This window comes from Mauremys mutica, chromosome 17 (genome assembly GCF_020497125.1).
Source record: "Mauremys mutica isolate MM-2020 ecotype Southern chromosome 17, ASM2049712v1, whole genome shotgun sequence".
Classification (NCBI taxonomy): domain Eukaryota; kingdom Metazoa; phylum Chordata; order Testudines; family Geoemydidae; genus Mauremys; species Mauremys mutica.
Genome location: NC_059088.1, coordinates 6,964,196 through 6,977,855, shown reverse-complemented (window position 1 = coordinate 6,977,855; position 13,660 = coordinate 6,964,196).

Sequence of the window (13,660 nt, the reverse complement as noted above, 5' to 3'; positions counted from 1 at the left end):
GCCTGCTGGGAACCCAGTCCTGCTCATCCTCGGTCTTTGCCGTGGCCCCGGCACGAGCTGGGCTCAGCCCGGGCTGACCGCTCCGCTCCCCTCCTCCCCTAGCCTGGACAGAAGGCGGTGCAGAGGGGAGGAGGCAGAGGCAGGGGACAAGCCGAGGAGGAGTGGCCCACCCGGGCGCCATGATTCCGCCCGTCCTTTGCAGCCGGCGGGCAGGGCCACGCTACTGGCTCCTGCCTGGGGGGTGTCCGTTTGAGACGACTGGAAGTGGAGGCACCGTGGGGGAACAAAGCCGAGGAGGAGTGGCCCATCCTCTGCAGCCGGGGAAGGGCCGCGGTTACCAGGCTCCGCCTGGGGGGTGTCCACTGACGACGGTTGAGAGACACACGGAGAGCCACGGGGACAAGCTGAGAAGGAGTAGTGGCCCATCCGGGGAAGAGTTCCGCGTTACTGGCTCCCACCTTGGGTGAGGTGGGGGGTGGCCCGCGGCCCAACGGGAGTAGCAGCAGGGACACGCTCCCCACTTTAGCCCGGCTCCCTTTTTTTTTTTTTTGCCCCGCGCGCACCCCGGTGGCAGCACAACAAGCTGTTTACTTTGCCCCCCCGGGGCGTGGTCCAGGATTCCAGCCCAGGATGCTGCCTCAGGTTTGAGCTTGGGGCCCCAGCTTTAATGCCGCCCCATTTATATTTTGCCGCCACAAAGCAACCTGCTTCGTTTAAGCTTGGTGCCTAGGGCCCGGCCCCTGGAGTCCAGGCGCAGCCTTGTCAAAACAAGGGAGCAAAGCTCAGTCGCTTGGAAGGTCTGGTGTCAGGAAACCCTGTAGAGATAGGGTGTACCAGACAGGCACATCGGTGAAACAATCGACGAACAGGGGGATGGGAGGGTAATAGGAGCCTATATAAGAAAAAGACCCAAAAATCGGGACTGTCCCTATAAATATCAGGACATCTGGTCACTCTTACCTTAGGTGACAGGCTTGGGAAAAAGAAGATACTAAAAGGCTGGTGGGAGGCCAAAGAGCTCAAGATTCCAGGCTCTCGCTGAACCCAAACCTCTCTCCGACTCTCTGGGTGTCCTCCGAACGCAGGGCTGCCCAGAGGATGTCAGGGGGCCTGCGGGCAAAGCAGGGGAGCGGACATAAAAAAAAAAGGCACCACTCCCTGCGGCGCACCCTTGTACCTTCCTCAATGGGTGGCGCTCCGAGCCACCCCCAGAGTCTGCGGGGATGGGGATGGGTTTTCGATTGTTCCGAATCGGCAGCGGAGGGTCCTTCACTCTCTCCATGTCTTCGGGCGCACTGCAAGGACCTGGCGCCAAAGACCCAGACCGCCAACAGGGTGAGTAGGAACAGGAAGGGATTCAAAGGCCAGGGCTCGAAGGGCCCCTATGGGGCCTGGGGCAAATTGCCCCACTTGCCCCCCGCTCTGGGTAGCACTTGCTCTGAAGAGCCGTCGGTTCAATACCTGTCCTCCTTTTGTTTACCAGCTCCCATATTCCACTCCCTGGAGGAATCGCCTGCTGTCCCGGATGTCCAGGATAACAATTGTTTGCTGTGTATGTTCTAGCCCCTGTTCGTCCCAGGTTACTGGAGCGAGCCGAGGCGGTTGAGGTTCTTAGCTCTGTCTCACCCAGTCACTCATCTGCGGTCACTTAGTGCAGTGTAGGTAACGTAGCGCATGGGCTTCAGTTTCAACTCTTTGCAGTAGGGAGCCCAGGACCAGCCAATGTCTGCTCTGATTATTGTTACCTCAGGTGGCTAGACAGAAGCTAGCTGCTGGGGTGCCTGCCTCTGCGATAGCCACACCTGTGCTTCGCTGTTGTAGCCATGCTCCTCAGTGTCTAGCAGCACAAAGCACCACAGAGAAACTGAGGCACACATAGGGCTCCATCTAAAAACATGAGTACATTACTCACCTCCTTCTTCTGGGCAAGGGGCGGGGGGTTGTCGGCACCAGCTGGTCTCATTCTTCTTAGGTATCTTCTCTCTCTCGGTATCCGCAGGGACCAGTCTGTGCCCCAGCCAGGAATCAAGCCATCGGGAGCACACCTCAGGCACAGCTCTGATAATTGGGTCTTCAGCACCAGCTAACCCTGTCTGTCTCCGTGGGCTCCCTGCAGCCGCACCACACTCCTGCGGGGGGCTTATACTGGGTCTCTTCAGGATGCAATGTTCTCGGGGAGCACGAGCAGCACCACCAGGGAATCTTTGCAAATACACAGGAACAATTTCTTATGTAACCTGCCCTCCCAGATCTGAAAAGAACCTGCGGGTTAAGCACAGACAGGCAAGTTTACAACAGAGGAGTGGCCAACGACTGGGGGCCATAGGAATCACCACTCTCTGTTTCTGTTCCTTTGTTCTTACTCCCAGCTGAAGCAAGTGCTGGATCATATCCATACACCAAACTCTTATCTTCCCTGTTGATCTATGCTGGAGGTTCCACATTCCGCCTGGCATTGGTTCCAGCCGGTCATTAAACAACCTGTTCGTTTCCACTCCCGCAGGTTTGAAGGAGGCTTTTTTACACCTTTGCATTCCACTGGGGCGCAATGCAGAGTACAAAGGGAAACTGAGCACACACAGGCATCATAAAAGCATTTCAGAGAATTCTGACTTCGTCCCAGAGGGATCAGGGAAAAGTTATGTCAGTAATGGATTCTTCACTTTGCTGGCGGGTCTGAAAGATTGAAAAACAAATTTATTTCAGATGACTTGTAAACAAAGTTTATGGGTTTTTTGGCACATTGAAGTCGCTAAAAAATTTCATTTGCGTCAAGCAGAACATTTCATTTTGATTTCAGGCATTTTTAATATGTTTTAAAACACAAAAGGAAAGGAAATTTCATAACAAAATGTCATAACCAAAAAGATGAAATATTTGGATTTTTTCTGATTTTTTTTAACTGAAACAATTTGTGGAAATCAATACTAATCGCTGAAATGTTTTGGTCATCTCAGATCTGAATTTTGCACTGAAAAAGAGTTTTGGCCAAAAAATTTCACCCAGTTTGGCCAGACTTATGCTGCTAGACCAGCTTTCCTGGATAAGGTACCAGTGAGTGTCCAGGCAAGCAGCCCTACATAACATGTGTGTGTGTCCCAGCACCCCTGTAATGACAAATTTGTCCGTTACAACCCTACACTAACAAATCTGTGTCTACCAGCAATGCTACAATAACACACGTTAGCAACCCTACAAGAACAAATCTCTGTGTTTATGGTGTAAGCAACTTTACAATATATATATATTTGTGTCAGCAACCCAACAATAACAAAGCACTGTGTGAGGGAATAAATTCACACTCGCAAACCAGTGTGTGTGTGTATGTAAATTCATGGTGGCTAAGTCAATAAATGGCTATTAGCTAGGATGGGTAAGAATGGTGTCCCTAGCCTCTGTTCGTCAGAGGATGGAGATGGATGGCAGAGAGCGATCACTTGATCATTGCCTGTTAGGTTCACTCCCTTTGGGGCACCTGGCATTGGCCACTGTCGGTAGACAGATACTGGGCTAGATGGACCTTTGGTCTGACCCGGTACGGCCGTCTTATGTTCTTATGTGTGAGTGAGAGAGAGAGACAGAAACCCTATAATAACAAATCTCTGTGTTAGCAACTTTACACATGTCTGCCAGCAACCCTACAATAACAAACCAAAGTGTGTATGTCAGCAACCCTACAATAATAACCATGTAGAAGTGTGAGACTGTCCCTCCCCATCAGTCTCAGAGTGAGGCCATGACCCCTCGCTCTCATGCCCCTGGCAAGACAAGGATTACTGGGGGATTAGCAATCTCTGAGGCCCTGACCCTCTGAACAGGGCCAGGCAGCACATAGTACAGGGCTCTGGCCTCAGACAGGTCAGAGCAACAAGTGATCTAACAACTCAGGCTGAGCAGAGTCCAGGGGCTCAGGCCCTCGGGCCGGGCAAAGCACCAATGGTCTAGGGGCTTAGGCCTTCAGGCAGGGCAGAGCACAAGACAGTCTGACGTCCTGGCTCTGGCAAACAGCAGACACACGCAGGACTCCTGGCCTAAGGTGGGGAGGTTGCCACCCCAGGGATGGGGTTGGCAGCAGGGGGTAGGGGGACCCGTGCCCACCCTACTCCACTGGGTCCCAACCTGGTGCCCTAACAGCAGTGGATGGTTCCACCACTGGGTCAGCAGGGATCCAGCTGAAACACGCTGACGTGGATTCAGGCAACAACCCAACTGGACTATAGTCAGTTGTCCTGAGCTACTTCCTACACTCTCCTTGCTGTGCACCTCTGTCTCAGGTCGTCCTCCATCTCTGGGGTATTGTTGCCAGTGGCAATCCCAGCAGCTCCCTGGCTTCCTGGTCAGCTGGCAGCTCTGACCGGTGAGTCCTCAGAACAGTCAAAGTCCTCTTCAGGCTCCCACTCTAGCAGCAGGCGGGAGGCATCTATCTCCCTCAGCAACTCCAGCCAATTGAGCTGAAGGGCCCGCATTTTATACTTCCTGCCCCCCACCTTCTTCCGGTGGAGCGGGCGGGGCTGTCCTGGCCCTGCTCACCAGGGGGTGGGTGGCATCTCCTTCCCATCAGTCTCGGAGGGAGGCCATGCCCCCTCATTACAAACCATCATGTGTTTGAGAGTAAATCCACCTGTGACAAAGTTCCTCCTCTACTTTGGTGGGTCCTGCGCTTATTGGCGGATTTGCTCACCTCAGTGATCTTCCCCTCTGGTGGAACCCACAGTCTGGGTCAACTCCTCCTGTGTCTGATCAGGAGTTGGGAGGTTTGGGGGGAACCCGGGCCCCCTCTACTCCAGGTTCCAGCCCAGGGCCCTGTGGATTGCAGCTGTCTATAGTGCCTCCTGTAACAGCTGCACAACTACAACTCCCTGGGCTACTTCCCCATGGCCTCCTCCAAACATCTTCTTTATCCTCACCACAGGACCTTCCTCTGGTGTCTGATAACACTTGTACTTCTCAGTCCTCCAGCAGCACATCCACATCCACATCCACATCCACATCCTCCTCATCCTCTCACTCTCACTCTCACTCTCACTCTCAGTTCCTTGCGCCTCTTGCTCCCAGCTCCTCACACACGCACCTCACTGACTAACTTGGAGGCATTTAACTAGTTCCAGACACCCCTTCATAGGCTTCATGTGTCCCAATCAATGAAGCAATCTCCACTGCCTTCTAGAAGGATCTTAATTGGCCCCAGGTGTCTTGATTAACCTGGAGCAACTGCCATTTGGTTACCATGGTACCAGGGATTTGTTTAGCCGGGGGCTAACATACTGTTCCTTACTATTTTCCTGTAGCCATCCGGCCTTGCCCCATCACACACCCCAAAAAAAAACGCATGTATGTGTGAGAGAAACCCTAATAACAAAGTAATGTGTGCATGTGTGAGCAACGCTACAATAACAAACCAGTATTAATAGCCACACGTGTGTCGGAGTAACCCTACAACAACATACTAGCATATGTGTGTGCGTGAGATGGAGAGAGCTCAACCGTACAATAACAAAGCAATTTGTGTGAGCAACCCTACAATGATAATGGGTATGCATGAGCAACCCCACAAAAACAAACCAATTTTTGTTATCAACTCTATAATAACAATGTGTGTGTGTGTGTGTGTGTGTGTGTGTGTGTGTGTGTGTGTGTGTGTGTGTGTGTGTGGTCAATGTCCTCAGCACACAGTTGTACCCATGAGCACTATGGACGGCACGTAATAGAGCCTCCCCAAACCTCATGCGTGTACGTCCCACGAGAGGTGATGGAGGATAGTGGGTAGCATTTAGCCATTGGCCCATTGAGGGTCCAATCTATCCCAAGAGGCCCTGGCCGCAATAGTGGAGGCCCTGGATAAAATCTCCCCCATCATCACAGCCACAGTGGGGGACACAAATAAGCATTGTTACGTGCCTCAGAGCCACAGTGGGGTAGGGCAGAAAAGGACTGAGGGAGGACGAATAAGAACGGCCTTACTGGGTCACAGATCTCTAACAAGGTCCCTATAGCCCAGTATCCTGTCTACCCACAGTGGCCAAAGCCAGGTGCCCCAAAGGAAATGAACAGTAACAGAGATATCATTTTCAAGTGATCCTTTCCCTGTGCGCTGCCTATTACGCCAGCTTCTGTGAGCACAACAGAGGATAGGGACACCCATCTCTTGCCGCCATCCGGGACTAATAGCCATTGATGGACCTGTCCTCAATTGAACTTATCTAGTTATTTTTTGAACCCTGTTATAGTCTTTTATTGGCCTCATGACAACACCCTCTGGCAAAGAGTTCTCACAGACTGGACTGTGCGCTGTGTGAAAAAATGCTTCCTTTTGTTTGTTTATAGAACCATGCTGCATATTAATTTCTTATGGTGACCCATAGTTTGTCTCTTTGATGTTATGAGAAGGGGGTAAAATAACATTTTCCTTATTTAGTTTCTCCTCTCCTAGGCATGATTTTATAGACCTCTCAGTCATATCCCTCCCTTAGTCGTCTCAGTTCTCTCAAGCTGAAAAGTCCCAATCTTATTAATCTCTCCTCATACTGAAGCCGTTCCATACTTCTAAACATTTTTGTTGCCACTTTTTCTGAAACTTGTTCTCCAATTCCAATAGAATCTTTTTTGAAATGAGGACGACTTACATCTGCACACAGTATTCAAGCTGTGGGCTGTACCATGGATTTATTATTGAGGCAAGTAGGATATTTTCTGATACTTATTATCTGTATCCCGCTGTTTTAAGTTGATTCCATAACCATGTCTCGTTAGTTTTTTTGACTGGCCCTGCACATTGCGTGGATGTTTTCAGTGGAACTCCTCCACAATGACTCCATGATCTCTTTCTTGTGTGGCAACTATGTTAATTTATAACCTCCGCTCATTTTTTATAGCTTGGGATGATGTTTTCCAATGTGCATTACTGTTGTGCATTTATCAACAGACTGAATTTCATTTTTCCATTTTGCTGCGCGCAGTCACTCCTAGTTTTGAGAGATCCTTTTGTAGCTCTTCGCAACCTGTCTTTGCCTGGAGGCTTATAACTATCTGGAGTAGTTTTGTATCTTGTGCAAAATTTTGCCACCTCACTGGTTTCCCCTTTTTTCGCAGATCATTTATGAATATGTTAAAGAGGACTGGGCCCAGTACTGATCCCTTGGGGGCGGGGGATATCACTGTTTACCTCTCTCCATCTGAAGAACCTGACCATGTATTCCTACCCTTTGTTTCCTACATTTTATTCCGAGATTACCAATCCATGATGAGGACCTTCCGCTTCATTCATCATATATGCTTACTGTTGCTGAAGATGACCTAGTGAGGTGGGAGCCTTGTCAAAGGCTTTCTGAACAGGTCCAAGGTACACTATTAGCCAGCTGAATCCCTCATTGTCCACATGCTGGTTTGATACCCTCAAAAATTATTTCTAGTAGTTTGGTGTAAGCATATGATTTCTCTTTACATAAACCATTGTTGACTCTTCCCCAACAAAATATGTTCATCTATGTGTCTGACAATTTTGTTTGGTTTACTGTAGTTTCAACCTGTTTGCCCGAATAATGAAGTTAGGCTTCCCAGCGTGTATATTGCCGTGGTCACCTCTAAGAGCGCTTTTTAAATATTGGCTTAACATTAAGCTCTTCCTCTCAGTCATTTGGTACAGAAGCTGATTTAAAATGATAGTTGACAGACTTCAGTTTGTAGGCCTGCAATGTATACTTTTGAGTTCCTTCAGAACCTCTGGGGTGAATACGTGTCAGGTCCTAGTGACTTGTAGGTACTGTTTAGTTTATCAATTTGTTCCAAAACATCCTCTTAATGACCACTCACCAAGATCTGGGACAATTCCTCAGATTTGTCTCACTTTAAAGAATGGATCAGGTTTGGGAATCTCCCTTACATCCCACACCTTGAAGACCGATGCAAAATTATTCATTTTTAGGCCTGGATCTACGCATTACAGGGGTTTGGTTGAATTTTAGCTGCATTAGGTCATTTTATAAAAATGACTGCTTACACACAACCAACCCCCTTTCGTTGATCCTAAAGGCCTCTTAAGAGTTTGACTTCTGTACCTATCCCCTCGATGAGGGGTGGTAGCGTTAAAATCAACATTACTGGGTCGAATTTGGTTGGTAGGTAGTGCGGTTGCGCAATTCGATGGTTATTGCCCTCCGGGTGCTATCCATGGAGTGCTCCATTGTGACTGCTCTGGACAGCACTTTCAACTCCCAAATTGCCCTAGCCAGGCACACAGGAAAGAGCCCCAGGGAACTTTTGAATGTTTATTTCCTGTTTGATCTCGCTGTGGCGAGCTCAGCAGCACTCAGCAGCTCATTGCACTGTGGATGCCATGCGTTCCTCCACCAGAATCTCGCAAACGAGCTCCAGCATGAACCAAAAGGATGACAATCGATCTGATTGCTGTATGGTGAGAAGCATCTGTGCAGGCCGAAGACTCTGATCAAAAAGAAGAAATGCAAATATATTTGCCAAAATCTAACTAGGGCATGTTGGAAGGGGCTACAAAAAGGGCACACAGCAGGTGTCGCATGATTGTTAAGGAACTCAGACAAGCCTACCAAAAAAGACAAAGGAGGCGAAACGGTCGCTCTGGGTCAGTGAGCCCCCCTACATGCCGATTCTATGATCTAGCTTGCATGGAAATTCTAGGGGGGACCCTACCACTAGATCCCAACTCATGTCCATGGACACCTGCAGAGGGTGGGAATGAGTCTCTACGACTCAACAGGGAGGAGAGGATTTTGTGTGAGGAGAAGAGGAGGAGGAGACAATGCACAGCTAGGCAAGAATAGGGTCGGGTGGCTGTATGAATCCACTCTTCCCCAGCAGCCAGGAGCGCTTGTTCAGCACCCTGGGAGCCAATTATCCTACCCAAGGTCGGGAATTCCACGTCGACCTGAAAGTCCGGAAGAAGGCACCTTCTGCGGAAGTGCACATTTGTAACTATCAAGTTCGGGAAGGTTTAATAAGCAAAGTTAGGTGTGTTTAGTGATTTGATTTGTTCCTGAAAGAATTTGGGTTGCATTCGCAGCGCAATTACAGGTACTGAAAAGGTTGCTGTGCACATGTCTTGAGATGGAGCGGGAATCCTCCAGGGACTTTCGTTCCACTCGAAGCATCTCCTGGAAAGGTGACGTCTGAAAGCCTTTACAGAAGGTTTTCTGGGGAGGGCTGCCTTATTTTGTCCCTCCACGGTAGGACACCTTTACACCGCAAAGCCCCAGAGTACGCTCAAGTAGTCTGGATTCAATTACAGCACAAAGCATTAGGCAGCGAATGGTCCCTGGGTTTTTGGTTTCGCATCATCATTCCAGATAGACATTTGGTCTTATATCTTTCTGTCGTTTGCCTCAGGAGACGAATTTCGTTCATGGTCACATGGTTGAATTAGGGTGAATGTTTGTAACGGGAAGCAGCAACAAGTTCATGCTGGGTCTGGTTGCTCTTGGCTATTAAGGATCATCCCAGAGAATTAGTCACACAGTGGGGAGTTGGGATAGGTTGTGTGCTGCACATCCACCAAAAAACCACTGCCCGCTCTTGTTTTAAATGTGAAACCCAACCAATTGCTTGTTCTTGGGAAAGGGGCATGCTGCAGTTTGAAAAACATTCCCACATGTTATGAAGGCGTAAGAAGCCAACCCGCCATACCAAATGGCGTACCTGTGGCTGCACTGGAATCAAAATTCTGTTGCCCAGCGTGGTTGTGTATTTTGTGATGTGTCACCATACCGGCAGGCGCTCTAATATAAATATGCCGCAAGAAATCGTACTTTTATTGTACAACTAAAGCAATTGTGCTGTCTGCCTATATGAATTGCTTGATTCTCAGTGTGTATAAAAAAGAGTCTCCCTTTTGTTCTCAGAAATGTAATCATCTTAAATTTTATAGACTCCTCCCTTTTTATCTCCCCCCAGTTGCAAATGTTTCTATGCTCCTCCTAACATCTCCATCCCTGAGGTGATCGAAGATCAGCATGGCAAAAGAACTCACTCGCATTTTACCATGTTTCCTGAGCTCATGCACGTCCTCCCACTATTGATAGGGCACAGCTTTAATGCATGGAGGCATTCAGTTGGCATGAGGCCAGGAAAAGAAATTGATGTGGTAGCACGTATGAGCGGAGCAAGTCGCAATGCTGAGGGTAATGGGGTGAGCAATACGTGACGCATGATGAAGCATCTGTTGGAGTCTGTCGGAAATGCCAACAAGGAGCACAGACTCCCCTGACTGCCATCCACTGTATAACCGCTTTATTTGCGCCTCCTCACCAAGTGCCTACATCTACACGATCTCACCACGACACCCAAAACTCACCGGGCGGCGATGAGAGCTTGTCGAGCACCCAGCGTCTCCACTACAGTAGGTTATGCTCCTACAACAGGCGGCTGTCAGTTCAAATACAGTGGGATTTTTAGTTGTTGGCTACAATATTAAAATTGGGCCTGGCGTGCTCCTGCCTCGCATACCCTCCAACCCGTCCAGGGCTTACTGTCAATTATGTGGGCCGACGGTGTGGGGGGGTTATCTCATTTTTTTTTAATTAATAAAGAAATAATGCATAGTTTCAAAACAATAGTTAATTTATTTTGAAGAGGGAGGTTGGTTGGCTTACAGGAAATTAAAATCAACAAAGGGGGTGGGTTTGCATCAAGGAGAAACATGCACAACTGTCACACTGAAGCCTGGCCAGTCATGAAACTGGTTTTCAAAGCCACTCTGATGCGCAGCACACCTTGCTGTGCTCTTCTAATCACCCTGGTGTCTGGCTGCTCAAAATCAGATGCCAGGCGATTTGCCTCAACGTCCCATCCCACCATAAACGTCTTCCCTTTACTCTCACAGATATTATGGAGCACAGAGCAAGCAGCAATAACAATGGGAATGTTGGTTGCGCTGAGGTCTGACCTACTCAGCAAAGAGCGCCAGCGAGCTTTTAAACATCCAAAGGCAAATTCTACCACCATTCTGCACTTGCTCAGCCTATAGTTGAACTGTTCCTTACTACTGTCCAGACTGCCTGTGTAAGGCTTCATGAGCCATGGAAGCAAGGGGTAGGCTGAGTCCCCAAGGACAACTATAGGCATTTCAACATCCCCAATGGTAATTTTCTGGTCTGGGAAGTAAGTCCCTTCTTACAGCTGCTCGAACAGCCCAGAGTTCCTAAATATGTAAGCGTCATGCACCTTTCCTGGCCATCCCATGTTGATGTCGGTGAAACATCCCTTGTGATTCACCAGTGCTTGCAGCACCATTGAGAAGTACCCCTGGCAGTTCACGTACTGGTTGGCAAGGTGGTTCAGTGCCAAGATGGGGATATGCATTCTGTCTATCGTCCCACCACAGTTAGGGAATCCCATTGCAACAAAGCCATCCAGTATGACCTGCACATTTCCCAGAGTCACTACCCTTGATAGCAGCAGCTCAGTGATTGCATTGGCTACTTGCATGACAGCAACCCCCACAGTAGATTTGCCCACTCCAAATTGATTCCCGACTGACCGGAAGCAGTCAGGCATTGCCAGCTTCTACAGGGCTATCGCCACTCGCTTCTCAACTGTCAGGGCATCTCTTATCTTGGTATTCCTATGCTTCAGGGTCTGGGAAAGCAACTCACAGAGTTCCAGGAACGTGGCCTTACACATGCAAAAGTTTCGCAGCCACTGTGAATCATCCCATACCTGCAACACAATGCAGTCCCACCAGTCTGTGTTTGTTTGCCTGGCCCAGAGTCGGTGTTCTACTATATCAACCAGCCCCACTGCCACCATGATGTCTCAATTGCCACAGCCCGTGCTTTCAGGAACGTCTGTGTCCATGTCCTCGTGCTGGGGTCTCTTAGTTTGGTTCTGCATATACTCCAGGATAATGAGCGAGGTGTTTACAATGTTCACAACAGCAGTGGTGATGGTGAGCTGAGCGGGGTCCATGCTTGCCGTAGTATGCCAGTGACTCCTGCTGGGCGTGGTGCTGGTGCAAAGACAACGGTGTTGTTGAGAGATGGGAGGCCTTCTGTGGAGCCAATGAGCAGTGCAGGATGGAGAGCAGAGTCCTGGGAGGCCACCCTGTGGAATACGGAATGTGCCTAGCATCTGGTGGACCTCACTACATCTTCCTTGACTTCCAGGGCTCCTCCACTTACACCTTCGCCAAGGTCTGCAGCAGCGACCCCCAGCTGGAGGAATTCTCCGTGGTGGTGGAAAGCAAGAGCTCTGGTGGTGGCCGCATGGCTCTGATGAGGATGGTTGTGGTCTCTGTCCATAATTACACGGTCACCTTGGAGAGACAGAAGAAGAGCAAGGTCGTAATAAGTTTAAGATTAGTCTCATTAAAGTCTCATGTGGCACCAGTGCTGTGTGTGTTGTGATAGACCCAAGCCAGTTGGGAACAGCAGAGCAGCAGAAGGCAGATATACTGGCCACTGAATAAGCAGTTTTCTGTTCCCTGAGTGAGCAGAGCAGGGGTTGCTCCAGGCTAATGAGAACACCTGACTCCAATTAACCTGCTAAGAGTCAGGTGAGGCTGTTAAGCACCTGACTCTAATTAAGGCCCCACTGATGCTATAAAAGGGCTCACTCCAGTCAGGTCAGAGGAAGCCAGGGACCGAGAGGAGAGGAAGTGCGTATGTGCGAGGAACTGGGAGCAAGAGGCGTGCAAGGAGCTGAGAGTGAGTAGCCATACTGCTGGAGGACTGAGAAGTACAAGCGTTATCAGACATCAGGAGGAAGGTCCGGTGGTGAGGACAAACAAGGTGTTGGGAGGAGGCCATGGGGAAGTAGCCCAAGGAGTTGTAGCTGTTGCACAGCTGTACCAGGAGGCACTCTAGACAGCTGCAATCCACAGGGCCCTGGGCTGGAACCCGGAGTAGAGGGTGGGCCCAGGTTCCCCCCAAACCTCCCAACTCCTGATCAAACACAGGAGGAATTGACCTGGACTGTGGGTCTCACCAGAGGGGAAGGTCTCTGGGCTGTTTCCCGACCCACAGGGTGAATCTACGAGGCGAGATTACCTCGTAGATTAAGTTACCCAGCAAAATAAAACAAAACACGCAAGGCTAACTTAATACACTAAGGATCTAGTTACAAATACTAACTTCTCACCCTAGATGTTATTTCAGGAACCATCCTTTTCAGACCAACATTCTTGTTTATGGCCTGGGTGCAACAATCACTCACACCCCCGTAGTTACCGTCTTTTGTTCCAGTTTCTTTCAGGCATCTCTTAAGTCAGCTGAAGACAAAATGGAGAGGCGTCCGGGGCCTTTTATATTCTCTGTCTTGTGGGCAGAAACCCCTTTGTTCTTCTGTGCAAAATCACAGCAACAAGATGGAGTTTGTAGCCACTTGGGCAACTCACATGTCCATGAATCATTCAGCTTTTTGCAGGCCGACGCCGTTGTTTACATGTTAGTTTGAACATTCACAGGAAAGCTCAGCTGTGGATTGGTGGCTCTCAAAGTCCATTGTTAGTTAAGTTCTCCCAGTACTTGAATCCTCCCTTCACAATATGTTGGCCAAATCTCCCTTATGTGTTTCCTACAGCAAACATTTCAAATACAAGCATAGATCCAACGCTCATAACTTCAGATATAAAAATGCTACATGCTTACAAATAGGATGAATATATTTAGTAGATCATAACCTTTGCAGAAATATG